Here is a 27,404-nt window from a genome sequence, read left to right as displayed (position 1 = left end):
TTAACCTCTTACCCATTAAGTTCTGTAGCATCCAATTTATGAACAGGGCTGAGGTGTAAAATAATGTATTTTAGAGGGTAAAATTCACCCATATGTGGCCTGCACAAAATTCTCCTCAACACTAAAGCATCATAGCTGTCAGTGGAGCAGTTGTATGGGAAAGGGGTAGGGGCAGAGAAAGTAAGTGGAACCATCTTGCTCTCTGCATGCTGCAGCTAAGGTCTCAGCAACAGCTGTACCATAGGATTCACAGTTATACAGATTCATCTCCTGCAAGATGCTTAACATCCAGAACTCCAAGTCAATGGGAACTAAGATGCCCCTCACCTGGCAGAACCAGGCCCACATAGTGCAAGTTATGCAGAGGAAGCCAGACTCCTCTTCCATTTCATAGCCTGGAGTGGCGTGTCAAGGGGGTTACTCTGCAGCCTGAGTGGATTTTGCATTGTCTATTTGTGTGAGGCCCATCCACTTTATTAGGTATCCAAACCACATCCGGTTTCGTAAAGTGTATGGAAGGCCGGTTAGGGGAGGGGGTCATGGCCCTCAAAAAAGTTTGTCTAGTCCTTGCTCTGCCCCATCCACCCCCCCTTTTCCCTGACAGCCCCCCTGAGACCCCTGCCCCATCCACACACACACCCCGCTCCCTGTCACCTGACCGCCCCCGGACCTCCACCGCCCCATCCAACCCCTCCTCTCATTCCTGATGGGGGCCCCCCCGGGCCTTGCCCCATCCAACCACCCCTTCTCCCTGTCCCCTGATTGCCCCCTGCCACCCCATCCAACCCCCACTCCTTCCTGACTGCCCCCCCAGGACCCCTGCCCCCATTCAACCCCCTGTTCCCCCTGACCACCCAACCCCCAATCCACACCCCCACCCCTTGACCACCACCCTGAACTCCCCTGCCCTCTATCCAACCCCCCCCCCCCCCCCCCCGCTCCCTGTTCCCTTACCGCACTGCCTGGAGCACCAGTGGCTGGTGGCACTACAGTCGCGCCGCCGCTGGGTCAGGCCAGGCTCTGCGCTGTCCCAGGAGCTCACAGCCCCACCAGAGCATTGCGCCGGCGGCAGAGCGAGCGAGCTGAGGCTGCGGGGGAAGGGGAACAGTGGGGGAGGGGCCAGGGCTAGCCTCCCGGGCCAGGAGCTTGGGGACCGGGCAGGACAGTCCTGTGAGCCAGATGTGGCCCGCGGGCCGTAGTTTGCCCACCTCTAGACTAGACCCTGGGTCTCCCAAACCCAGTTGAGTGCCATGACTCCTAAACAGAACTACCATCATTCTGTTGCAGGGAGTGCCCTCTGCAACCACAAGGTGGGAGAAATATGTTTTGCCCTTGATAGCAGTTCAAGGTTAAGCCTCTTAGAGCAATTTAGCTACAGCCCCCCCCAGTGCAGATTTAAGCACCCGACGGTTTCCATTTGATTAATTTAAATGGTCATGCCAATAAAACTGCTGAAACAATATTCTGAGACTTAACTTAATTTTTAGGTATCAATGAGATCTATAAATCAAGCCAAATTGAAAAGAAATCAGGTAGTAGCTTTAAAATTAATATATGTTTACCAAATGCATCCTGAAAATTCTTTCTAAAACTTGGACATGCAAACTCCTTCGTTTTCCCCTAATAAAGGACTCTTTAAAAACAGGGGGGAAATGTTATATTAAATATTTTTAACCTGTAAAATAGGTGTTTTATATATTTATATGGGCTGGTTGAATTTTTTTTAATTAAACAAGTTTTCACAGAAAGTGTCTGCTTTCTGCAGAAAATGTAGACTTTTAATTAAAAAAAAAATGTAGATTGTCAGCCAAACACAAAACAAAACATTAACTTTTCAAATTAAAACTCTCCACTTTCTATGAGAAAAATATCCATTTTTTTAACCAGCTCTAATATTTGTTATACACTTCAACATTTGGAGGGTGATGTTCCACAGTTATAAACAAATCATATAGTACATTTGTTTGAATGTCTTGTATTAATCCTTATCCAAACACAAATTTAAATCTTATTTAAATACTGTGTTTAATTTAATTCATTGTCTTGCTGTATATGTAGTTGACAAGATGTTTTGTTTCCCCTTGAAAGAGATTAATATCCTAAATTAGTAGTCTATCTTGCATTGTATTTTAGTTTCAGAGTAGCAGCCGTGTTAGTCTGTATCCGCAAAAAGAAGAACAGGAGGACTTGTGGCACCTTAGAGACTAACAAATTTATTAGAGCATAAGCTTTCGTGGACTACAGCCCACTTCTTCGGATGCATATATGTTTCTATATGCATCCGAAGAAGTGGGCTGTAGTCCACGAAAGCTTATGCTCTAATAAATTTGTTAGTCTCTAAGGTGCCACAAGTCCTCCTGTTCTTCTTTTTGTATTTTAGTTGAAATCCTCTCTCTCCTTCCCCACTTCTATCTCCTTACTTGTTTTGTTACAAGTCTTTTTTTTAATCTGTAGAGTTTATTCTTTGGGTTTCTCTATGAAATAACTCAGCAGTTACTTTTAATTTTTTAACATTTCACTTTATTTAAATAATTAGCTTATCTTTCTCATATTATGATGAACAAGAGTAGGTGCTGAAGTACTATGTCATCTTTTATTTTAATTAGTGAAGAAAGTTTGGGATTATTTAGGCAAATTATGAAAAATAAAAGGAGACTATTTATGGAAAAATGTCATGTAGCTGAATTATTAAGACAAAATTAACAAAGTGTACTTTAAGGAAAACACAGCATAAAATTTATATTCCTCTTCCAAAAGAGGAATCTAAAATAAAATGTTACCAGATAGAGAAAATGCTGGTTTATGCTAGTTTGTGCTATGAGCAGACAGAAGACAAATGTTTAAACAATTTTCACCATCCTTTTTAGTAAATTTGCATTTAATAGAACAGAAGTCACAGGATCCGTTGTATAAAAATAGCATTTTGACATCTACATTAAGTGGAACAAAATGAGTACTGACAACCAAGAGTCAATACTTTGGCATGTTTTTTTATTCTATGGTAAATATTAAAATAAATTCAGGTCTGCAAGGCATAATGAAAAAATAATCCATTTGAGAGGAAAAAGACCATTTTGCATCACTGTACTGAAGTTGCCATTGATAATAGTGACAATTCCAGAGCCATTGGACCTTGTTTTGATCTCTTGGATTTATGTGCCTGTGTCCTGGATCAGGCTGCAATTTTCCTAGGCACTCTGAAGGACACCTAATCTGCCCTATAATCTTTCTTATTTGGTGACTGGCAGAATAACAGATATGCATAATTTAAACGGAGGGTTATGCAGCTTTCTGCTTTAAAACAGGGGCATGAGGGCAAGATATAGCATGTTTTCTTGATCATCAAGGAAAGTTAAGTTATTATCCACTGAACCTGCATAGTTAGAACTGTAATACAGCACTAATGATGTGGGCTGATTTACATACTGCTTAATTTCAGCTACACCTGTGAATACAAGAACTAAGTGTTCATTTGTCTATTGGCAAGTCAAATTAATTTTCATGAACTCTTTATTCCGTTTTTCCACAATGAAGGTAATTTTGGTGTCACTGTTAATTTCATTATGTAAATTCTAAACTGCATAGGTATCACCCAACTTCTCACTCTGAAGAATGACACAAGGATTTCATTCACAAGAGAATTTCCTTTACTTATTCCTAGAAGTAGCATTGCAACTTTTTCACAAAGACTAAAAGCCTTCTGTTTGTGAGTAGCCAGGAAACAGTTATTTGTAGATCAGTAGTTGCATGCTGGCTTATAGGATATTTTACATGAAAATTAATTTTATCTGGGACTTAGAATATTTTTGAAGAGCCTTTAAAAACATCCAGGGAATCTAGAAAAACAGCACAATTTTTCTTAAACTAACTTCAATTTAATATAAACAAATAGTCCTCCTCCCCCAACCAGTCCAATGAAAGACAGAAAACTTTCTGGATAGTAAGCTAACCAATAAACACACTGACAAGAGAACACTTAATCAGCAAACTAATGATTCCAGTGTACAATTCAAATACTTTTAAGAGGCACATTAGCAAAGATTTCAGATATGGATGCTGGAAGTCATTTTTGTTCCACTCATAGTTTCTATGTAAGGGTACATTTCAACTTCTAGTCCACAAAAATGTATGTCAACTTCTAGCTAAACTTCCCAGGCATGTCTGCATATTATCACAGCCACTTGCAGAGTTAATCCAAAGAATATAAAAGCAACAGAGGCTAAATATCAAAGAACACTTGTATAATTGTAGCTCTCAAATCATCTACAAGCCTTCTCTCGCCTTTCAGTTTCTTCCAGCTTGGAAGAGCTTTGAAGGCATTTTTTATCGTTAATATTACAGTTAACAACCGAAATGTACAAAAAACAGAGAAGTTAATGTTATAGTTCTCTCAGCGCCTATAATAGGGCACCATTGCAATTATACAATATTTTGGAGAATAAATATTTTCCCATTATTACATATGTGCAAAGGGGCAGTTATATACCTCTACCCCGCTATAACGCTGTCCTCGGGAGCCAAAAAATCTTATTGCGTTATAGGTGAAACCACGTTATATCAAACTTGCTTTGATCCGCAGGAGGGTGCAACCCTCCCCCCAAGCGCTGCTTTACCACGTTATATCCAAATTCGTATTCTATCTTGGGGTAGAGGTGTAACTGCTGTAGGAGCCATAGTTTGAACTTCCAGCCTATTGTGTCTAAATTCTTGAGTATAATATGGCATTAGGTCACTTGCACTAAACATATACATTTACTGTATACGTGTTTGCTTTTTCTTTATTTCTTTTGCACAAGTTTTTATTTACTTTCCTCCCAGACATCTGAACAAAGGTTATAGGGCAGGCCTCTCTGAAAATTAGATTCCAGACACTGGTATCTCAGGTTTACCCTATGGCATAGTTAAGGCAATGTGTTATACAAACACTAATTATCACTATTTATCTTTAGTATCTGAAGTTGCCAGACATGTTAAAAAATGCCAGTACAGAGTTTCATCTGCAGTAACGTAACCTAAGCAGAGGGGGAAGAAATGCTCTTGTCACAATGCAAACTTCCTAGATGTATCTAATGTGATAGAGAAAGAAAACAATGAGAGACTGCATTCGGTCACAAACGTTCACTCATGTTAGGGGCCCTGCTGCCAATAAACTAATCTCAAGACGCTAAGGCCTAGATGAGGCCCAATTATATTTCAGTCCAGTGTGAGGCTGGCCTGTATTTGTTCCTAAATGTTTTATTCATGCACAAAATTGGATTTCAGCACTATTATTCTACAGAAGCTTTTCAAAGCACACAGACATTTACTCTCTACTCTGACTTCTGAAACACAGCAAGAGCTTTAATGCTGAAGCAAGTTATATGAATAACACTATTCAGATCTGTAAAAACAAGAACAAGGAGACAGCAGGATCTAGAGGATTGGATCTCAGTCCTATGCCAGGAACTCCTGAGCTCAGCCAGTGGTTTACTGTGTGATTTTTAACCAAGTCTCTGTTTCCCCATTTATAAAAGAGGGTAACAGCAGCTACCTACCTACCTAAATATTGTGAGGGTTAACTGTTGTATAGCAGTTTGAAGATGGAAAGCACTATCAGTTCTTCAGAGCATTCTATATTGACAACCTGATCACTGGACCAAAGAGGTTACATGGGATAGTTCTGTGTTTTTTAATTAAACAAGCACCTAGAGCTAAGGATTGATATTTTCAAATTACATCAAAATGAGTGTTGCTTGAATGAAGTCTAGCTGAAATCAATCCAGCTAATTCTTACAGTGTGGGGGAAGTACCCAGAAAAACAATGGAGATTTTATCAGCTCCCCTCAGAAAATTTGCCTACCATTTACTCAGGGAGTAGATCATAACTGTCAGTTGTGAAGAGAGAATTGTATGGAGTAGAAGATGACTCTGGGCCTTGCTGGAATTTCTACATAGTTTCCATGGCCAGAAAGGATCACGTTTTGAGCATATCTTTTAGTTATCCAATTTCACCCATAGTGAATAAACAATTTGGGTAGGGAAAATTAGATAGCTATGATGTAGTTAGCTCAACCTATTATTTTATTTTAGTGGAAGTCTGTTTTGATTTTGAAAGATTAGTAATACTTTTAATAAATTTTAAACCAGTAGTTATTTGGTTGAAAATTGTTTTAATAAACCCCTTTACTGGATTCAAATGCTAGTAACTTCCCTCCTCCCCCCCCCCATTTATAGAATGGCTGTTCATGTGTGTAGGGATTATTGGCAGAACCAGTCTGTAAACATGTTTAAATATTTCAAACTTGACTCAGTGTCATACCAGCTAAGACCTCAGCCCAAACAGCCTTGTCGGCATTAAATGGATGTCCTGATACCACAGTTAGGTTCTGTCTCACTAATGGCAAAGTGAACAGTAGTTAACTGCTGAACCTGCTGCAAATGGCAGGTACTTTCCACCAAACTCTGGTTGCTTTTGAACCTTGTACTCACCATTTATTCCGCAGTTCTTTCTTTTAAAGAGAGGCAGGTTCACAAGATTTGAAGTTTTTCTAAAAGATCCTGCGCCCCCAGCCGGGCACTTCCCCTCCCGGGCTCCGGCGGCGCAGGCTCTGGAGGCACGGGGCTGCCCGAAGCTGGTAGCGCTCGGGCAGCCCGGCTCTTAAATAGAGCGGGGTCGGCTGGAGCCTCCAGCCGCCGGGGCTGTGTGTAACTGACACAGTGTCAGTTACACAGAGCCCCAGCCACTGGAGGCTCTGTTTAAGAGCTGGGCTGCCCCAGAGCTACCGGCTTCGGGCAGCCCCGTGCCTGGAGACCCTGCGCCGCCGGAGCCCGGGACGGGAAGTGCCCGGCTGGGGGTGCAGGATCTGGAGGCACGGGGGCTGCCCGAAGCCGGTAGCGCTTGGGCAGCCCGGCTCTTAAACAGAGGGGGGGCGGCTGGAGCCTCCAGCCCCCGGGGCTCTGTGTAACTGACCCAGTGTCAGTTACACAGAGCCAAAGAGGAGCAAAGCCTCCAGCCCCCTGGGCTGTGTGTAACTGACACAGAGGCTCTGTTTAAGAACCGGGCTGCCCGAGAGCTACCGGCTTCAGGCAGCCCCCTTGCCTCCGGACCCTGTGCCCCCAGCCGGGCACTTCCCCTCCCGGGCTCCGGCGGCGCAGGGTCCGGAGGCACGGGGGCTGCCCGAAGCCGGTAGCGCTGGGGCAGCCCGGCTCTTAGAGCCTAAGAGGAGCAGAGCCTCCAGCTGCGGGGGCTCTGCTCCTCTTCGGCTCTGTGTAACTTATACAGTGTAAGTTACGCAGAGCCGCCGGAGCCCCGGAGGGGAAGTGCCCGGCTGGGGGCGCAGGGTCCGGAGGCATAGGGGCTGCCCAAAGCCCGAGCGCTACCAGCTTCACGGTTTGCTGGGCAGCCTCCAGACCCTGCGCCCCCGGCTGGGCGCTTCCCCTCCCAGGCTCCAGCTGCGCTGGGGAAGCGCCGGCCGGGGGCGCAGGGTCTGGGGGCTGCCCGGCAAACCGTGAAGCTGGTAGCACTGGGGCAGCCCTTTCCCCCTGGCTGGGAGTGGGAGGGAGGAGGGGGCGGAGTTAGGGTGGGGGAAGGGGCGGAGTTGGGGCGGGGCTAGGGGTGGGGAAATGGGCGGGGCCATGGCCCGTGGAGGGTCCTCTTTTTTTATTTATGAGATATGGTAACCCTATCAAAATCACAGTCTGCCTGTGTCTGGGCCTTCTCTCACTAGGATAGTCTGAGGCCTGGTTCTTAGCCGAAGGCCTTGCTTAAGCAGCAGAGGCAGCCATAATCTGGGAAGTGTATGGTCACATCCTCACATTCCGAACTAGTCACATTGAAATAAGGTGGTATTGGGCTATTAGGAATACAATCCTGTCCTGATAATGCCTATCACCTCCAGAGAAAGATGGTTAAAGAAAACTTAGTTTGATAGCATCCTGTCTGGCAAGAAATCACTTCTCATTAGTTGTGGTTGTGAAACCCTCATTTCTATATGTTTTATCTTTATGGCCCTCACTTTTCTACTGTTAATCTGTCTGGTTCTCTAATTGTTTCTGCCTGCTGTATAATTAATTTTGCTAGGTGTAAGTTAATTAGGGTAGTGGGATATAATTGGTTAGAGAATTATGTTACAGTATGTTAGGATTGGTTACATAGATTTCAGTAAAATGAGTGGCTAAGGTATAGTTGAGAATATTACTATATAAATTAGGGGCAAACAGGAAGTAAGTTGGGATTTGAAAATAAGGAAAAAGGAATTTGGAATTAAGCTTGCTGGAAGTTCACCCCAATAAACATCTAATTGTTTGCACCTTCAGACTTCGGGTATTGTTGCTCTCTGTTCACGCGAGAAGGATCAGGGAGGTGGAAGGGTGAAGGAATAAATCCTCTAACACAATCCCCTATTGTATAAAAGACTCAAATAGAAAGAATGATCCTGTGGATAAAGCACTGGACTGGGCATCTGGGTTTAATTCAATTCCGCCATAGACTTCCTGTATGATCTTGGGCAGGTCACGTAATGCCTTTTGTCTCAGCTTCCCATCTGTAAAACGTTGATGATAATCCTTTTCTCTCACCCTTTGTCTGTCTTCTCTACTTAGACTGTCAGCTCTTCGGGATAGCGACTGTCCCAAAGGTTCATGTACAGAGCCTACTACAGTTGGTCTCTAATACTAATTAGGGCCTTTAGACTCCACCATAATACTAGGAGGGAAATTTTTGGGGGGGAAATTGCTACCCTATATTTCTCAACCCCTACCTGAATGCAAAACAATGATTTGATCTAAATGCAGTCTGTCTTACACTGTAGTATAGCATGTAATTACAGCATGTGCATGGCAGATAAGGGCTTGTGCATCTATGATTCTGTAGCCAGGGAATTTATTGCTGAATGCATCACTTCCTGCAGAAGTGTGCCACCAATTTAGGCTTTCATTAAAAAATAACTGTGAAAATAACTTAAAAACCACAGAGTGTAAATCAGTGCAGTGCTGTCTTCAGGCATCTGCAGAGGCGGGAACGGACACATTGGTGGTTAACTGAAAACTAAAGCTAGGGATTTGTGTCAACATTGACTAGATTTCACTGCTGGTCATTTTAGCAGAACATCATAGTAGTGTGAATATCCCATAAACCCAAATGGTCTTCCCCCCACCCCCACCCCCGGTGCTAAAAGTCCCAAATTGCCAATCCTCTACCTTAGCTTCTCCTCTTCATTCCCTCAATGAAGAGGCGAAGGTATAGTGGCCACTCAGATTCATTGCAGCATTGTCAGTACAAACAAGTGTGGCATAATGCAGACTGAAAATGTGACCGGCATAAACAAACTAAAATGAATAGCAATGGAAATAACAGAGCTTATTGAATCGATTCTATTATTCATTTAAAATTTATATGACGCTGCTGCAAACGCTACAGTTCTTGCCACGGAGTTTAGTTCCAGCTTGTTGCAGAGTTCATGGGTCCTTGAGTGTAATATTGTATATAATTTCCTGCCTGTATTGCATTATGATGACAATTTTAGATAACTAGATGCAAAAAGCATGCTAATGCAACATGTTAAGTTTGCACAGTTAAGCACTCAGGTGTCAGCAGTGTGAAAATTAAGACTGACCTTTGTCTCCTTGGCAAGTAGAGGGAAGAGTTAAGCTGGTGGGTGAGGGAAGAATTGGTTAGAGAAGAAGGGAGGGAAATGAAAAACAGGAGAAGAGAAGGGGAGAGAGAAGGGTGATGGAGATCCAGCACAGCAGAAAAACTGCCTCTTGCCAGAAAAAGCCCTATCTTTGCGAGAGGCTATTGCAAGGTCAAAGACGTGTCAGGAGCAGTGGGGAACGTGGAATCATCTGACTGAATGTAAAATACAAATCTGTTTAAAAGCCAGATATGAGAGAGGGATGGTGTCATATTGCCTTGGCATGAAAACCCTTCCAGATTGCATCTATTTTTCATGAATGCTCTGGGGGAGGTTCCTAGACTTCCCACCCGTTCCCACTGCGACTTGGGATTCAAAACCATCCACAAATTCTGCTGCTCTTTGGCGCATCTCCACTTTCATCTCTCTCTCTCACCTCATTACACACATACACAGCACATGGCAGGGACACAGGACAGTTAAGGTTGTTCAAATGACAAATGTCCATTTCCATATTTGCAGATCCTACACATTTTTAAAGGCAGTAGCCTGTGAGTATTCCTGGGGCTTCATGGCTATGATGCGAGTCTCTCAGTGCATGCCCCAGGGAGCCTGCTGGGGACTAAGCAGGGCTCCTAGAGTTTGTATAAACACTGCAGTTAATAACTAGAAAAAGTTCACAAAAAAGGAAGCTTCAACAAGCTGATATTTTGGGTTCATGTGTCCCAAATTAGGTCTCAAGCTCTCCAGAAAATTTCTAACCCGGAGTAAAATCCAACTGGTAAATTTCAGGTGCCTTCATTTAGTTTGGCAAAGGTAGTGCAGGGATTTTCTCTCTTTTATTTTTTCCTCATTTAAAAGAAGCTTATATTTGAAAGATTGCCGGACACAGAGAGAGACTAGTGAGTCCGTAACTTCTAGTCAGTGATGGACTGGGCTAATTGGCTCACTCACTAACACAAAATTTAAGTCAGCTTAAAGGTGTGACTTTAAAACAATTTAGTTCAACCACTGCAAAAGGCAGAGTGTAGACTATTGTTTTGGTTTAAACCAAATTTCTCATGTCCTCCAGTGGATTTCACTTTTTAAAAAATGAGGTTTACTTCCTTGCAGTTAAATTACTGGTGTTCTAACCCCTGCAGCAGACCACTTTGGAGTGAAAAGGCATTTTCATAGTTCTGGGGGTTTTTCTCCTAGTGTACAGGGGCCACAATATGACACAGTATTGTCCTCTGTCTGACCGCTCCTCCCAGAGGAAAGTAGGAAGGCTGCCTCCTTAACACATCATATTCACTGCTTTATAAATACAGAATAGTCTTTATTTGCTGCAGCTGGGTCCAGTTTTCCCTTTTGCATTCACTGCAATAAAATAAGCCTCTGAAGTAAAGTACTGCTTGCATCTCAGGTTGGCTCTATTGCAGAACTCTTCAGACAGGGAAGAAGCAGGTGTTCATAGGGTCTCGCAGTTGTATAGCTCTAAATCTAAAGTTGCTGGGCATAGCCATAAAACTAAAAGAACTAAACAAAAAAAATTGAAGCTACAGAAACTTGAAGAAGCTACTGAAGCCTAAAGAAAAGAAACTCTTCTGCCTAAAATGTTTCTCTTTTTAATGTTCTTAAGCACCTTAGTTTCCTGAGCCTAAAGGTGTTTGTTTAAAGTCAACCAAAAATGTCTGAAGAAAATGCCACTACTACATCAATGAGATTTGTCTGAATTCACATTGGTGGCAGCTGAAAAATCATCTGTTTCTAATGTGCCCATCACAATGGTGTCTGTGTGTCAAGAAAACCCAGAGTGGTCTAAGTAACCCAAATGTAGCCAATTTGCCTTCACTATGCTCTCCATTACTGCAGGAACATTGTGCTCATGTTCCCAACTATTTGTTTCCTCACTACACAGTCCCGGTTTCTTCAATTTTTCCTCAGAGGGAAGGCTCTTCCTGCCTCTTATTTTTGTTGCCAGTGTCAGCAACACAGAATTAGAAGGGGTGCAAAGTGCAGAATTTTATTATTTTAATTCTGATGATGGGTTAAATTGCTACATGACATTTTTCAGGAAGGCTAGAACTTAAATATATAATACTGAAGCCAATCAGCCCAACGCAGCCAGCTGGATACCTAAATGAACATTACAATGCACACGATTACAACAGTGCCCACCACTGCTCTAGACCCACCACTCTTGCCTGGCTTCCAGGCTCCACTGAGATTGCCCCATCCCCAACTTCATCATGAAACTGTAGGACTACAACCAGGCTGACTGCCTGCCTGCATTGTTCGACCATCTTCCAATATACTCAGCCCTTCAGCAAACCACTTGATCACACTGTCATGCTAACTTGTACCGCCATTCACTCTGGGCAGCTTGGAATTTAATCTTAAGAGTGTTATTGAAGGAAAAATGGCCTGGCTCATGGAGCGAGGCTACAAGCATCTTACAAAACATATGTTCAAGGCTTTGGCATAGTTTATCAGTCTTGGGTCCAGGCAAAACAATTTCCACTCCATTCATATGAAATACACAAGGGACTCCATATAACAGCTGCATCAGAGAGTTGGGAAGTGCCATGGTGGCACTGCCCTCTTACTCAGACCAGTGATGACCTTGCTCACCTGTCTGATGCTGATGGCTGGGAGGCAGCAGTATTGACTGAAGAATTATATAATGGGGCCAATTATCTGCGAAATGAAGCTAAATGCAGAATTCCAACACAATAAGGGCAATTCCTTATATTTTAAGTTTATGGTCTAGAAAAACATTAATAGAATGATGTTTATTTTTATGATTTTATTTAATGAAAGAAGTTATACTTCATTTTGTGTCCTTGATTTACCCAGTTTCAGCTTCCTTTTATTGTATTACATCACCTGTGTTACAGCCTGAATACTGGTAAGTGCTAGAATGGGGTTACATTAATAAATTACTTTTCAATTCCTCTCCGTTGGCCCAATGCCATGAAACGCAACTGTAAAAAATTGAAGAGGAGGGGAACTAAAACTCAGCAATATTTAAAAAACCAAAACCCTACACTACATGTTTGGAGGAGCCATTATAATGGGCATTTTTAATGAACAGAGGTAACCTTCAGGGAACCTTAAAGCAGTCTGGGCTTTAAATAATAGTTGTTTTGACCAACAGTCTTTTCTCCTTAGGAAGTGTATTAATGGGCAACTAAAAAAAAAATAGAAGAAAAATAAAATAGCATTTTTCATGTTTGCCATGAGGCTGCACTTTAACTGTGCAGAGCAAAACGTGTGCAACATTTATAACATGCTGCTGTCCTATAGAAACTGTTTGAACTTGTGCATTAGAGCAGTGGTTCCCAAACTGGGGTTCGTGAACCAATGTTACAGGGGGTTCTCAGGGAAAAAATTCCCTAATGGCGGACAGACCTGTCCGTAGGGACCCCGGGCAGCATGGGCCAGCAGCCCGGAGTCTTGGGGACTTCCAAGAGCTAAGCAGATCAAAGCAAGCGTATCTATCACACGGAGGAGATTTAAACTTCAAGACTGCTTTTACGAAATAGAAAGTGAGGTGGATATTTTTTGCTGTTTTTAAAATTAAATAGGCTGCTACTGTTGTTTTTAAATTATTATGAAGAACAAGTTTAAGCTTTGTTGTAACATGCACTGTTTGCCTGGACTGCTCCAGATCTGAATGCTTGTGTAGGAGGAACTCTGAGTTGGCTTCTTAAATACCTTCCTGCTGTTTCACATCAGATACTCCTTGATGAAACATAGGAGCCAGAGGTGCCAGTATGGGGGGGGGCAATGAGGGTCGCGTGCCGCCCTCACATCAGCACACCCCCCCTGTGGGTCCCTGACCTTTTTTTCCAGTGGCCCCTACAGGGCCCCCCTTTTCTGGCAGTACCCCCCCAACCCCCAGGGTGCATGGAGTGCTTTGCCCCTACCTAGGGTGACCAGACGTCCCGATTTTATCGGGACCGTCCCGATATTTCCTTGTTTGTCCCGCGTCCCGACCGACATGCGGTCGGGACAACCGGACAAACAAGGAAATGCCCCGAGCCTCGAGCCCGGAAGTGCTCGCGCCCCCCCCCCTGCCCCGACTCCACCCCCTCCTCCCCCGATTGGCTCCCTCCCCGAATCCCCGCCTCTTCCCCGGCTCACCATTCCCCCTCCCTCCGCAAGTGCTGGAGGGAGGCTCGGGAGACGCAGGGGAAGCGCGGGGCCGGGGTGAGTAACAGTCCGGCCTGGCCCCGAGCAGGCAGGACTCAGTTGGGTGGTTGGGAGAGGAGGGGGGCGACCCGCGGGGCCAGGCAACGGGGGAGGAAGCGGCCATGGCGCTCGGCGGCTCTGGCGCCCCCGAACCCCCCGAGCCGGGGCCTGCAGCAGCGCGTACGCTGGGCCCAGCCCCTGGCTAGGCACGTCTGGGCTGCCCAGCTGGTGCTATCGCGCGGTGGCCCCGGGGCGGAGGCATCGGCCGCCCAGCCCCGTTCGTTCCCCTGCGGGACGGGGGGGCTGGGGCCTGCTGCCCCCACTCCAGGGCCGCCGCGCGATAGCACTAGCTGGGCAGCAGCCCAGACGCGACTGGCCAGGGGCTGGGCGCAGCGTGCGCGCTGCTGGGTCCCCGCAGCAGGCCCCGGCTCGGGGGGTTCGGGGGCGCCAGAGCCGCAGCCGCCAAGCGCCATGGCCGCTTCCTGCCCCCGCGGCAGTGGGAGCTGCAGCAGCGGCTGCTCCCGAGTCCCGCTGCCCGGGGGTGAGAACAGCCGCCGCCTGGCCCCGCGGGCCGCCCCCCTCCTCTCCCAACCACCCAACTGAGTCCTGCCTGCTCGGGGCCAGGCCGGACTGTTACTCACCCCGGCCCCGCGCTTCCCCTGAGTCTCCCGGGCCTCCCTCCAGCACTTGCGGAGGAAGTTTTTTTTTTTTTTTTTTTGGCCCCGCCCCCCGCCACGCCCCCCCCCCCCTGCGTCCCGATATTTGTCTTTGGTGATCTGGTCACCCTACCCCTACCCGCTTTTTTCTACTGGCACCTCTGATAGGAGCCTTGTCTTATAATAGGCTTAATCAAAAGTAATACAAGCTACAGAAGTGAGATCTTGGAAGAGTGTTGCTGTTTTCATAATGTAATACAAATACTGTCATGATAAATAATAATTAATAAATAGTGTGTAATAAGCATGTCATAAAAACAAATTTTGTATGTCCAAGATCACTGCTTTTATAATTTATGCTGAGGTAAGGAGAAAAATCCATGGAAATATTTATTTTTGGGGGGGTGGTTCATGAGACTTGACGTTTTAGTGAAAGGGGTTAGCAGGTTGTTGTTAAAGTTTGGGAACCACTGCATTAGAGGATCAGGTATCCAAATTTTGGTTCTTATAATAAGCCTCTCTCATGGATGGAGGTGGGAAGCATTTCACTGCATGTTCTGTAGAACGAGGGCCTGATCTAGGCTATACAGTTCGGCTGCCTGTGGCCCACTCAAGATAGGCCCTGTAGGATGATGCTAGCTTTGAAATGAACTGTCCAAGGAAAATCTCATATTTAGAGTATAGCACCCATAGAAACCCACCACTTCCATAAAAGAGGTGCAGAGGGAAAGGATGCAGCAGTTACTGCTGATTTTCAGACATCTGCCTCCTGGCACCAAATCTGGGAGTGCATGTCCTGCAGGAATTGCATTGCCTCTAGCACTCCACAACAGGCCTGAGTGGCATGCTGGGGAGTTCCTGCTGAGCATTGGAGCCAGTTGTTCCTTTCATTTTAAAGAAGAGGGAAATCCCCTTTCTGGGTGTGCATGTGAATTAAAGCTCATGACACTTACCAGACTGAACTGCTGCCATGGAAGGAACACTCCTGGTACGAAAAGCAGTTCAGTGACATCATACCCCAACCATTCCTTGGCTCCTCTTGTGCGATTGCAAACAAGGGTGCCAGTTAATTCATCTTTTCTGGAGCAGCAGGTTTTGCGAGGTAGATGCCGAGAACTGGATGGAGACCAAAAAACCATTGCAGTGGCCCATATGGACAGCTACCAAGAGAAATGATTTTGGTCATTGCCAGCTCAGGATGTATTTGAATTGGAGCCTCGAGGTAAAAGGCTTTATATCCTATTACCAGCCACTTGAACTGGCCAGTCCCCCAGGTTAGAAACCACCCACTTTAATATCTGGCTTCTCTCATCCAGGAACACCAGCCTCTGTGTATTGGGGTTGGGTGAAGCTGCTGTTGTACTGTGGAAAGGAAAGGTCACCAGTCATGTCTATCAACAGGTAGTCCAGAAGGAACCACTTCCCAACTTTGCTGTTTCACGTGGTGGAGTGAACAGTCTGGCACTCATCCTGACAAGCTGCTTCCATGTCACAGACGTTCCAGCCAGGGTAAACCTGAGTTTCTCTGACTGACCATTGTTTAGGGAGCTAATAAAGAACTCCCCTCTAATGAGGGCACTGAGGGAGTGGGAGGGTCCCTTTGACTTTTCAAATCATCATATTTGGCTCTCAGGCTAGATGGAGGGAGAGTCCACCACTTAAAAGGGGACAATTAAAAGGATGCTATTTAATAATACTGCTCTACAGCAGCTACATACACCTTGAAATGAGAAGCAGTTTCACATCTGTGGTTCTTTCTCAACTCAGCAGCTCCATGATCTTGTTCTGGCTGTGTTTGACACTGCTTTAGCTTAGACAATGACAGCACTCCGACTGTCAACGTACAACTGAAAAAAGCCAGCCTCCATTTAACTTTTAGCCTACAATTAAACAGTTACTCTTGTTTTTTCCGCACCAAAGTCTAATCTCGTGAATGGTTTTATTGACTCTAAATCAAAGGAGACATTGAATTGACAAAGGAATTAAGATGAACATCAGGAAGGATGTTACACACTGCAGGAACATTTTGTTCTATCTGATGCTTTACTACACACAAACAATTTGAACGACAATTGGCTTATTTTTCTGTAATATACACTTCCGTTCCCTGCTAGTTCTACAGTATAAATACCAGCTTGTTGGGGCCACCAAGCCCTCCAATGAAAACTGAATGGTGTGAAAGGCTACAACACAGGGTACACAAATTCCATGGGGTAACTTGGTATAAGCACCCAAGACAAGCTCAGACAAACACAACAGAATCTGCATAGAATTAAACTACGCACAAGCCCTCTTAGACTAGAACTTAGCAGGATCGCAGTCTTTTAGTACCTGACTTCTAGGTGTTTACCTTCCTTACTCTCAACACATGCAACGAGTCTCTAATTCACAACATAGCTTTTGTACAAATCAGCACATTTTAAAAACCTTGTTTAAGGGTCGGGAGAAAAGCAACCTCAATGTGTGATGGCTTTGGGCTGGCTTACACCTGGCCCAGGGGCGGGCCAATGGTCTTCAGTATCAAAACAGCCAAGTCAGTCACATTTTGTAATGAAGACATGGCTCTATCTATGTAATGTCAATGGTTACACAGAAGTCTTCCCATATTCAAAATGATTTTTACCTGGGTACTACTAAATGCGGAGACAACGGCTTCCAAAAATGCTGAGAACTAGGAAGATATTTTTGAGTCTGTAATCCCTCCCTGTTAGAACAGCTTAATATCTCCCAAGTGAATAACCAGCTATGTTATGTGTGGTCCCCTTGGCCCAGAACACAGAACAGCTGATCTAGGCCCCAACCTTTTGACAATGATTCAAGGTTGTTTTCCATGCCATGCAGCCAATGTTTGTGTAATAGAAGAATGCCAAGAAGGAATTTCAGCTCCTTCCTAGAGTCCTATGATTTGCATTTACTTATTTTCAAATGACTTAATGGCATTATAATTACTGTAAGTCCCTAATGTTCAGCATCAACTAATACAGCCTTGATTATGGTCTTATTAATAATTATTTGTATTACAGTTGTACCTAGAGACTTCAAGGCCGTGCTGTACACAAAAAGAATAAGAGCGCGTGTCTCAAAGTGCTTAGAATCTAATTTAGGACGAGACACCATACAGGGATATAAAACTGTAGAGAGGAACAAGGGTGGGAGGTCAAAGTGGGCAGTGAGTTGCCATCCATTTTATATGCTCTGATCCTCTCACTGCTGGCTTTTAAAATCCTGCTGTGGGAACAATTCCATCCTTCATGAGGTTGGGGACAAAGCTGATCAACAGTACCGGTCTCTGAAACCTGCTTGGAATGTATGGTTTAAAACAAGCTCTCCTTCAAGGGGCATAAACGAAGAGTAATCGCCCTTGCCGCCAATTCAACAGTTTGTAGTAGACTCACAGCTCACAGTCTGCTGCCCGTTCTGCCAGCTGTCCTCATCGTAGCTCAGCTGGTCAGACCCTTTTCTTGTAGCCAAAAAGTCACGGCTTAATTTCCCATACACAGATGTGGACTCCTACCGAGAGCGACACTGAATCATAGAATGAGGACAGGGATTGCACTAGGGGATGAGCAGCATTTTGGATGAGGCACTAAACCAGTGTCGTTCCTGCTTAATACTGTCCAGGTGGAAAACAGAGTGAAAGAAAACTGGTCTCTGATCTACTCTAGGGCAACTGGGATTATTTCAGGAGGCAAATTCATCCCAAGACCTGAGGTTACCATTCCTCAGAGACTTCACCTTAACTGTGGAGTGTAGTCACCTTTTGCTATTTACTCTTGTGGTAAAGGGGGGGGGGAAGATTGATATAGTAGAAGGGTGGGTCCAAAACTGGTTGAAGAAGTCAGATTTGTAGTAAGAGTCCCAGTGCTCTGCTTTATGATGAGAGCCGAGAGGCTGCCTTTTCTGACGCAGGCTCTGAACTGAGGGATGCTCCCGTTCTATAGCAATTTTTTTGGAACGTAGTCCAAGGCTACGTGCCCCCTGCCGAAAGGGCTCTCACTGCGCCCACTGAACTGAATCAGCACTTTGGGAGGCAGCTCTTCCCTCTGCTAATGGCTGGAGGCACTTCTGCCAGAGCTGCCAATTTAGCACAATGGGACTCTGCAGAAGCTTTCGCAACACTTTTTGGGCAGCGAGACGAGACCCTAGAGATGCAGTGGGCTGGCTTGTGCGGCAGTGGGATGCGCCAGCCTCTCACAGCAATTACAGGGTGTTAGACTTGCCTCGCTGTGCAAGATAATAGTTGAGCCAGGAAAAAAAAATGGGAAAAACATTAAGCCGTAGCAAACAGCAGCCACCTTGCACGAATCAAGAAATTTAGATTGCAGGGGTGGGGGGGGGAGAAGGGAGAAACTATATCTGAGGGGTCACAAACCTTTCCCCCCCACCCTTGTAGTTTAAACCATATACTCCTATAGTAGGCCAGCACAAGGAGATGGCCTTTTATTGGTATATGTTGTGACAAAGTTCCTCCCCTATCTTGGTGGGTCCTGTGCTTATTGGCAGATTTTCTTGCCTCAGAGATTCACCATGTGGGTTGGGGAACAGCCCAGAGACCTTCCCCTCTGGGAGAACCCACAGTCCAGGTCAACTGGGAGGTTTGGGGGGAACCCAGGCCCACCCTCTACTTCAGGTTCCATCCCAGGGCCCTGTGGACTGCAGCTGTCTATAGTGCCTCCCGTAACAGCTGCCTGACAGCTACAACTCCCTGGGCTACTTCCCCATGGCCTCCTCCAACCACCTTCCTTATTCTCACCGCAGGACCTTCCTCCTGGTGTCTGATAACACTTGTGCTCCTCAGTCCTCCAGCAGCACACCCTCTCAGCTCCTTGCACCTCTTGCTCCCAGCTCCTCACATTCACACCACAAACTGAAGTGAGCTCCTTTTTAAAACCCAGGTGCCCTGATTAGCCTGCCTTAATTGATTCTAGAAGCTTCTTCTTAATTGGCTCCAGGTGTCCTAATTAGCCTGCCTGTCTTAACTGGTTCTAGCAGGTTCCTGATTACTCTAGTGCAGCCCCTGCTCTGGTCACTCAGGGAACAGAAAACTACTCATCCAGTGACCAGTATATTTGCCCTCTACCAGATTCCTGTACCCCACTGGTCTGGATCTGTCACAATGTACATTGCCCCAGATTGTCCTCCTCTCCCCTGCCCAGGAGCTGCACCCAGATTTCCCCCTGCGAAAGGCTGGGCCATAGGCAGTGGAAGGGCCAGAGGGGACTCCCATCCTTCTCCCCTCCAACCCTGTGGAGTTTAGACAGAAAAGTGGCAACACACCTTTGGGCTATATTACGTTTTCCACAGAACACCCCTTGCAAGATCTCAAGGGCTGCCACAGTTATGGGGACCCCAGTAGAACTGCACTGCCAGGGAGAGTGCAGAGGCATACAGCCAGTGCTGACAGCCTTGGGGAGCTACTGGGTCTGCAAAGACACAGCTTAGATTTCTGGAGGATCACAGGTGCTGTAACAGACCACATGGAAACAGAACATAAAATGTCATACAAAACACCTCCATTGATGTCCTTGCATTGTGCCCACTTACTCCTGCAGAGAATTCAGCCCTTAGACTGGACATTAATAACAGCTGTTCAAATTGGAAAGATTTTTTCAAATTGCGCTTGTATGGTTCTCTCACTTTCTTTCCACAGATGCCTATACTATGGGCATAGGGTAATAGGCACCTATATAAGACAAAGGCCCAAATATTGGGACTGTCCCTATAAAATCGGGACATCTGGTCACCCAATATGGGGCAAGGCTGATAGCACTGCCTCTCATGAAGGTGGCCAACACGTCCCATTATAATACCCTGTTTTCAGTTGCTTATAACTTGGCCAAATTTTAAATGTTTGCATTGAAATTTCCCAAGCCGGGTTTTCCGCCTCAGCCTGAATTCTTTTGGAACATTTCAGAACAAATGGTTCAACCATTTCTGAGAACGAGGCTAGGCTAAAATACATTGTTTTGTCCAGGTCGAACAATTATGAGACGCTCTAGTGCCTCCATTCTTTGGAGCAGGGACTTGAGATTTGGCAGGACATGGGCTTTGTTTCAGGGATGTGCCTTTTGCTGTCCCTGTGAAAATCCGTCCAAATCCAGCCAATTTATCAGCCTTTGAAAAAAAAAATCAGAGTTTCCACATACTCCATAGAGACCGGATACACCTTCACAGCTAAATTCTCCAAAATTTATGTCCACACTGGGGATGCTCCAGCCAGGGGCTGAGCAGGATTTTCTCTGCAATTGCAGGTCTGGGCTGCTGCAGGCCACACAACAGAACTGAGAGGATGGAGCCGGTCTGTCCTGCTCATGAAACAAATGACTGTATCAGAATGCCTATGTTGCCTAAAGGGGGCCAAATCAAGGTTGCAGAGGCAACCTTACTTCTGGCAACCTTACTTCTGTTTTTCCTACCTTTTGAGGGCTTGACTTTGCAACCCTAATCATGTTCTTTTGTATATGCAATAAACATTTGCACTGTAAGTCTGACAGAAAATATTTCCTAATAAGATCTTATACCCCAGAAGATGCCTGCCCATATATCTGTCAATCAAAAAGTTAATCTAGTGTTTTTCCATATTTATGAGTTCAATGTCAACCACTGTTTGAAAGTCAAAGGTATTTAGATATGACATTGTGTGAGCAGAGTGTTCTGTCCATTTGGTTATATAAATGGGATATTAGCATTCTAATCACATATCCATAAAGCCAGTTGATCAAACACTATAATCAGCACAGAGTTGACTGACACAAATGGTCATTATCCTTTTTAAATGGAGAATATGTATAAAAGCAACCTACTTGATGCTGAAGTGAGTTACTAGATTTACAAGGCCACTGAAAACATGACTAGAAACATGTTATTCCCGTGACATGTTCTCTTTCTCCCACTCTGACTTTACTGTCAAACAGTAACTCGGATACTATAAAACATTTATTTACATTCTATCCTGTCACCTGTACTGGGCAGATTTCCCTGTGGCACAGTGCAGACAGAGCAACATGCAGCCAATGCAGTAAAATGACCTCCAACAAGCCAACCAGAATTGCTAGTAGCCCAATCAGCTGGGAGCTAGGAAAAATTCTAGCCACCCTAGTAAGGTGTTACGTTTCTTTAAAGTTTAAACCACACACTCCTACACTAGGCTAGCACAAGTAGATATCCAAAATCAGATTCTCGTGGCTTGCTATAAAGCCCGATGAAGTTAACCCTTGCTGGGTACGATGTATTGCAGCAGGAGCCTGGAAATCACTAAGATTTCATCTAAAGAATGAAGAAAGATGAGCATCTTTAATTTAGCTTGGAGCTGCAAGTTCTTATCCCTGTGAGCAGTTATTACTCAAAAAAGGTGACATCAGTTGGCCTGCTTAATGCCTGGGGACTACTTAAATGAGCCCAGTGAGTAACGGTTTGCAGCTCTTGACCTAAATGATCAGTGTTAGCAACACGAACATATGCAGTGGACAGAGCAAGCGTCTCCATGTTCAGATGAATATTTTTCTGTATTAGTTATTGATAAAGTGGAACATCCAACTAAATATGGAAAATTTGTGATTGTGTATATATAAGCACTTCTTAGATGGCTTTGGTAGGATATAATTTGAACCATTTACTTTTAAAACCTTTAGGCTGCCAGTTTGTGAGAGTTAGTTAAACACTAACTATAAGAGCAAATCAAACCACCTGAGAACTTTTAGACTGGAGCTATGATTCTTAGCCTGAAATCTGGAAATTCTCCAGAACAGTGTTTCCAAAAACCACATTTCAAGGCTGTATAGAGTTTTGATGATACCCGATTGTTTTAAAGTGGATTTTAGCTCTTGTGAAAGGGATTTGACAGTCTGGAGCTGTAAAATGGGAATAATAGTTACCTTCTAAGTGAGGCTTCTGACATCTAAAATCCAGTGGTTTTGTTTTTTTGTTTTTTCAGATTTCCCCTCTGGTAAATCTCATCATCCCCATTTTCCAGATGGAAAGACAGAGGCTCAAGGAGGTTAATTGCCTTGGCTAGGGAGCGCTAATGGATTATACATAGGGATGGAAACCAGAATTAACCCTTGTTCTGACAAGAACCTTGGACACACACAAATGCTCTGACCTTGTTTCCCCATCTTTAAAATGGGGATAGTGATATTTACCTACCTTGCATGGGTGTCACGATACCTAACATTTGTAGGGGCTAAGTGTAAATCATTCCAAAGGCCAATGAATGGCAGAGAAGAGCTCCCAGCCCTATGCTTTTCTGCTAGACCACGTGGGCGCTAGGGAGCTCCTACCACCTTCTCAAGCCTCAAGGGTGTGGTTTCTTAGCAACGGTGGCCTTTCAGTTCTTCCGGCAAGAGAGCAGAAAATATTTCACATGAAATTTAATCACCATTTTTTAAAAATTTGCTCCAATTTCCAGGAAGATTTGAGAACAGGCCAATTTAAAAAGGGGCCTAATCTTTTGCCCAACCATAGTAGCATTCGCATAGATTGTCTTTATCACAAGTGTAACTTTTTGCTAACTGACATTTGCTCTTTAAAGTAGAGGTAGTTATGGTATTTTTCCCCATTCCCAGTTTGGTTTCCTAAAGAAAATACATAACAACATTGCTTTGTTGAAAGCTAGAGACAGAAACGAAGCTCTCCCAGACACAAAGGGAGTAGTTTCACAGCCGTAAAGGTAAGTATTAGTAACTAGTTCATTTCACAGGTTTCCTCCCTTTGCACTAACTGCTTTAAAAAGACTGTAATAAACATAAGATTAAAACTCCCTGAGGAATAGAATGTTATGATCTGATGACATCTCAGCGTGGCACCACCCAATGAACATCTGCTTGAAAGCCAAGGTTCCTGGCTTTTATTTTAAATAATTCAAAGGACACCTTCTAACCTCAAAACCACATTGGCCTGAAGACTTTTTTACCTGCTATTGTTACACATAATGTTTAAAGAAACTACAAGTGAAAGACAGTAGAAAAAAATATGTCTGTCTTTCACTTTGTTCCTTTGCAGACACTTTGTAGGCTGTCTCACTCTTCTTGATGTATAATAGAGATGGTCAGAAAATTGTTTCTCCCTGCAGAAAATGTCTGCTTTACACTGAAAAACAAAAAATGTTTTTGTTTTCAGTTGTTTGACCTTTTGACTAAAAGGCAAATTTTCCCATGGACAGGAGATACTTTTGGGGGGAAAAATTATTGTGTAGGAAAAACAAAAATTTTCCATCCAAAATGGTTTCAATGGTGATATTTCAGCCAGTCTGGCTGTAAAGCCAGTGAGTTAGTCAGTTTCCCGTGTTGTCTGAGTGCATCTCTCTGATAGTAACGGAGAGAAAAACCAATAAAAAATAAGAAAACGTGATAGCAAATCCACAAGAATTGGCAGAAAGGCTTGCAGGGAGGTCTGGTACTTGGACAATAAAATACAATGCAATAAAATAAAGAGTTTAAAAAGAGTTCCATGTCTCTTTAGCAGCATACACCCACACACACCGAGCAAGTGCTTTCACGGAAATCTTAGAAATATATTCAAACCACTACTGAGCTGCATGTAAATTAGATATTAGAGCCCTTCCCTGCTTATTGCACGCACAGATATTTGGATACTGAATGACTGGCCTTAACTGTACACAGCTTATTAAATTGACAGCTATAATCAAATTAATGTTTTCAAATGCTCTAATTTCACACTGGAGACCCTTTAACTCCGGTTGTCAATAACGTTGCATGTCATTACCATGTATGGAAAGTGAGTCAGATTTCAACTGATACGAGAGTAACAATCACAAGACATTACAGAATCAGGCAGGCTGAAGACATCATTATAATTTGCTAATTATCTTTTTAAAATGTTCTACTCAAAACTCTTGGGTTCCTTGGGTCTGCTTTAGCTTCAGTAGCTTAAACTGAACTTGGTGATGAGGGGACTGAGCAGAATGAGACATCCTTATTAAACAGAAATTACCTAAGTAAAATTTGCCTAACTGGTCCCATATGAATATTAGTGCTGATGCTTTTTCAATCAGTGATGTGCTCACTTATGGTCTTCAAGCTAAATGAAAATCCATCAAATTTATTAAGAACAGACTTGCATTTTCACTATAAAAAGGCAACCATGAACCAGCTAAGATACTGAAGAAAATTCTCTGCTAAGAAGTAAGTGAATCATAGTAGCTAATAGCAATTTTTCTCACAGCAGGAAACTGACCTCACATGCACTCAGGATTATGGCTGTGAGAATTGCTGAAGGAGGCATTTTATTAAAAGGGCAGATGCTAAGGGGCTGCAGATCCTCTACATGAAACCCTGCCAGAAGGAATGAGGCTGCCCTGCGTTTGCAAGGAATACATTGTATGGCGATGTCTTCCTTCCACAGGCAAAGCATTTCAAGATGCTGTTGGGCCTAGAAAACTGGATAGCAAAAATAGGCTTTACAAATATGTAAACATTTAGAGGGCACGAGCACCACCTGTAACACTGAAAAGATAGCAAAGGATGGGAAGGGCTATAGCAGCTGACAATGCAGTAATCAGGCAGGCCCTGCCAGAGGGTGTCTTTACCTGTAGCAGCAGGAGAGGCAGCAGGCAGGTAGGTATGTGCACAGAGGAAGCGGAGATGACAGGAAGAGGGAGGGTTAGCTGGCCATGTCTGGCGTTGTTGCTATCAAGTTTATACTTCCGAGCTCAGCAGCTGACCAGCCAACCCTCAGAGATTTTAAGTCCTGCCATTTATAAGGGGGCCCAATTAGAAAATGGAGCTTTTTCAAATTCATTGCTTTTTAAAAATTCAGGCTGATGGTGCTTCTTTAAAGTAGGCCACATTTGGGACCTAATTCACTGACACTGTTTCTCTAGGAAAAAGAAGAACAGGAGTACTTGTGGCACCTTAGAGACTAACAAATTTATTAGAGCATAAGCTTTCGTGGACTACAGCCCGCTTCTTCGGATGTTTCTCTAGGAAGTGAACAGTGTCAGTGAATTAAGTCCCTCTTCTGGTGCCTTGACTCCTGCTGACTTACCCCTCCCTCCTCTATGGTAAGTAATGGGGAGTGGGAGGCGTAGAACCAACTGTGCCAGATTTATACCAGGAGACCCTTGCTGTTCCTTTAGGGTAACTTTCCTGCTGTCTTCCCTGAGCAGCACAAAACAAGGTTCTTGCCCTTTCTTTTTAACTTCCCTCTCACCCCACAAAGCGTTATCAATTGTCACAGTGCATCTATAGAGACTGAATGCTGAGAGGAAAATCACCACATTTGCATTACACTTTCTGGCTGTTTTATTTGGGTCTAGGATAGCAGTGAAAAGCCAATATATCATTTAAACAATGTTCCAGAAAGCAAGCCCCAAATTACAGCTGCCTGGTAGTTTTAGAAGTAGCCCATGGTGGGCTCCTTTAAAAATCTCCCTCTCAAACCACTTCACTCAAGGTCTCCCAGCTTTTACACAGACATACTGATTAAAGGGAAACCTTGCGATGACTTTTTAAAGACTCCCTGAACAACTGAAAACCAAAGGCGGGAGAGGAAAGGACTTCACAACAGCAGTCTCAGACTCCCACGTACAGCAAGTGTTTTTTTTCTTAAATGTTGCTGTTAGTGCTTACAATGCTGGGGTGAAGGACTCTGATATTAGCAGCACTTTCTGAAAGGCTGCTGCACTTTCTAGCAGAGAGTAATGAGCAGCACATGCTTTACAAGCAAGTAAGGCACAATGCTCCCAGAGGGAGACTGAGTGGTGCATTTCCATACTGACTAATATGGCAATGGATCATCCTACTGAGATAAAGGTTAAAAACAGTAAGAGGGGAGATACAGTAGGTAGGGATAAACAACTGGGTCTCAGCTGGTTCAGGTTTTACATACACACCAAAGCAGCATGAGAGGGGAAATAATGAGGGCAAGAGGAGTGTGAAGTAATGAGAATGATCAGGTGTATCTATCTTCCTGGAGGCTAGAAGAAGGAAGATATTAAACTGCACTTTCTGGTAAATTGCCACTGCCAGTTATTGACAAAGCTGTCAATTATACAAGACTATTTAGATTGATGAAGGCAGAGGGAATGTGGATGTAGAGACACATGGGACTATGGGAAGAGTAGAAATGAGTTGCAGATGATAAATGGACTGGACTTGAAAGGAAAAGAGCAAACAGGCTAGCTAGAGAACGTATAATTAAATATCCTTAATTAGCAGGTTAGAGCAGGATAATATAATTACACACACCCCTTCAAAGTCAGATTCCAGAAAGTAAATCTTATAGACTCAGAAAACTGAGAGCATATGGCATGGAAGACCGAGTTCTAGAAAAAGCAAGACAATTGTATGCAGTAGGGCTGCTGGCATGGTACTCACTCAGGGAATATAGTCCTTACATTACATCCATGTTTAAATAACTTTGAAAATGCCATTCTGCAGTAGCTAGTCAGCTCTATAACTGCTAAAATACTATTTGGCTCATGATTGTGTGACAAATATCAGATATTTGTCAAACAATGTTAGGAAAAAAATGACTATTTACTTAAGTGCATGCCTAACTTTAAGCAGGTATTCAGTCCTACTGCTTAAACCATCAACTGAATGGCATCCAGGCATTGTTAACCCTGAATAGTAGCTGCTATGTAAATTTTACAAGTTGCTTCAAAGACAGGTTGAGACACAATATTTATAAGGTGCTTTGAAGTCCCTGGATGAACAATTGTTCAAGTGTTACCCTACTGAAAAATTTACCCTGGTGGAAGCTTAGGGAATGTTTGCTGCTGGTTTCTCCCCTCCCCATATGATGGAAGATGTTTAATTCTGGTAAAGTGAGCATGTTCTTCTATTTCATGCAAAAAGTTTGATACTGCAAGAGGCTTTCCTATATTAGACAAGATGACACACAGTCTCAATGTTATGTATTCTATTGATTTCTAAAAACATGTAATTTCATTTACTGGTGCCAAATAAATCTTCTATTTACAGAACAAGTACAGGGTGGG

Source organism: Chrysemys picta, chromosome 10, assembly GCF_011386835.1.
Source record: "Chrysemys picta bellii isolate R12L10 chromosome 10, ASM1138683v2, whole genome shotgun sequence".
NCBI lineage: Eukaryota > Metazoa > Chordata > Testudines > Emydidae > Chrysemys > Chrysemys picta.
The sequence above is the reverse complement of the archived record's forward strand: the minus strand, read 5'-3'. Positions refer to the sequence as shown.